The 2,422-nt window shown below is 41.9% G+C and overlaps 1 non-coding gene across 1 annotated transcript; it reads right to left on the bottom strand.

Annotated features, from left to right (window-relative positions):
• Window positions 1-1,198: 1,198 nt before the first annotated feature.
• Window positions 1,199-1,305, bottom strand: LOC120283240. The gene has a single exon (XR_005543234.1). It is a non-coding gene; the product is annotated as a small nucleolar RNA R71 (small nucleolar RNA).
• Between the last annotated feature and the right edge of the window lie 1,117 nt (window positions 1,306-2,422).

Genomic DNA, 2,422 nt, shown 5'->3' with positions numbered 1-2,422 from the left:
GTGATTAGTAGCCTTTCGCCTGGACCAAAGGGTTAGATCTATATTAGGTAATAGGGTTTATCACTTGGAATCCCTAGAGCCTAAAGCAACCTAGCATAGTGTGAAGTGTCAAGACTCAGAGATTTCTCTACCGGGCCATAGTGTAGGGTTTGTCACGGTTGACCTTAATTTTTGGCACCGTGTGTTTAAGGATCTGCATGACTCATTAGATATCAGTTAGCAGGTATAATGATTGCCATTGTACTTGAAACCATGGTCCTAGGGGTAGTAATGTCTGAGTGCACCACTTTCTATCGATTACCTTTACTCTCATTGTATTGTGCCGCTTTTTCTTATTTTCTTTAGTTCTTTTCATATTGATTTTGTTCATACCAATGACGATTCATCCTCACTTTAGTTAAGTAGCAATCTTTGTGTTTCTGATCACTATTCCCTGTAGATTCGAGTACCCACTCACCGGGGTATTATTACTTCGACAAACCTATGCACTTGCGAGTCACACGCAAGGGGTGTGTCAGTGTTTGTCAAGTTTTTGGCGCCATTGCCCGAGAATAGGTGTTTTAGAAACACTTTGCACTTTGCTATTTTAGCTATTCACCATTTATTCTATTTCATATTTTCTTATTCTTCCATCGTTCTGATTTATTTTTTCTTTCTTTGGTTGCAGCTTCAGGTTATGACCTGAGGAAACCCTTCGACATTGGTTGAAGGAGATCCTAAACTTGAATGAACACTTCATAGAAGGGGAAAAGAACCTGTGCGAGAATAGCCAAATCAAGCTGAGATAGAAGATGAAGGGTCTGATAATACGGTATAACAGAATGAGCAGCAGAGGACACTATCAGATTATACCAGACCTGCAGTTTTGGGCATACAGTCTAGTATTGTGTGGCCACCAATTACGTTTCAGAATTTTGAGCTAAAGCTAGCATTCATCCAGATGATATAGTAGTTGTCACAGTTTAATGGTTTTGTCGATGAGGATCCGAACAACCACATCTAGAACATCTTGGAAGTGTGCGACATGCTTGATATTAGTGGAGTTGCGGATGATGTTATCAGATTGAGGTCCTTCCGATTTTCCTTCAAGGGGAGAGCAAAGCAGTGGCTACATTCATTACCTAAATCATTGATCACTACTTGGGAAAAGATGGTAGAAGCTTTTCTTGCCCAATATTTTCCTCCTGAAAAATCTCCAAAGCTCAGGAAGGAAATATCCTCCTTTGTGTAAACGGAATTGAAGTCTCTTTTTGAGACATGGGAGAGGTTCAAGGAGCTCCTGCGGAAATGTCCTCAACATGGGTTCCCCAAGTGGATGATCATTCAGACTTTCTATAATGGGATGAACTCAAGCACAAGACAGTTACTTGATGTTGCAGCAAGAGGTACCTTAGGAAGCAAGACCCCTTGAAGAAGCCCGACATCTCATCAAAGAAATGGCCATGAACAACTACTAGTGGAATACAAGAGATAGAAAAAGGTAGTCGGACTTCATGAGATCGATGCAGTTACTTCATTGGTAGCCCAGGTTGAGACATTGAGCAAGAAGTTAGATACTCTAACTTCTCCTAGAGTGGCGGCCATAACTAGCTGCACTGGGTGTGGGGGAGGTCATGCTTCATCCAATTGGCCAATTTCTATTGGTGGTACATCCTCGGTAGAACAAGTGGATTTTGTGGGTAATACAATGAGAAGCCAAGGCAATCCATATAGAAACACCTACAATCTTGGTTGGAGGAGCCACCCGAATCTTTTATGAAATAATCAAGGGCAACAAAACGCCATGGCACCACCGGATTTCCAACAACAACAACAAGCCCAAACATGGAGAATCGAGTTTCAGGCTTAGAGACCTGGATGACCAATCTAGGGAAAGCTTTGACCAAGTTCATCCGATCATCAGATACAAGATTTTAGTCGGTCGAAGCTACACTTCATAACCACACCGTGTCATTCCGCAATTTAGACAATCAAGTGGGGTAAATTGCGAAGTCGTTATCAGAGAGACCTTAAGGAAGCTTACCCAGTAACACCGAAACTAATTCGAGAGAACATGTGAAGGAGATCACTTTGAGAAGTGGTTGTGAGGTTGAGGGTAGGCTTCCGAGTAAAAAGACCAATATTGAAGTACCCGAGGTCATAGAGGTTTAGGAGAGAGCCAAAGAGAAGGAGGTGGTACCCCCACCTTACATGCCAAGAATCTCTTATTCTTCAAGATTGAAGAGTGACCAAAATGATGAGCAATACAAGAAGTTCTTGGGTCTAATCAAGCAGTTGCACATCAACATTCCTTTTGTGGAGGCGTTGTCTCAAATGCCTCGCTATGTAAAGTTTCTCAAGGACCTCTTAGCCAACAAGAGAAAGTTGGAGGAGAGTATGTCTGTGATCTTAGATACTTCATGTTTAATGATGTTGCAAAAGA

This window comes from Dioscorea cayenensis, chromosome 18 (genome assembly GCF_009730915.1).
Source record: "Dioscorea cayenensis subsp. rotundata cultivar TDr96_F1 chromosome 18, TDr96_F1_v2_PseudoChromosome.rev07_lg8_w22 25.fasta, whole genome shotgun sequence".
NCBI lineage: Eukaryota > Viridiplantae > Streptophyta > Magnoliopsida > Dioscoreales > Dioscoreaceae > Dioscorea > Dioscorea cayenensis.
This window is presented reverse-complemented; position numbering and strand designations above follow the sequence as displayed.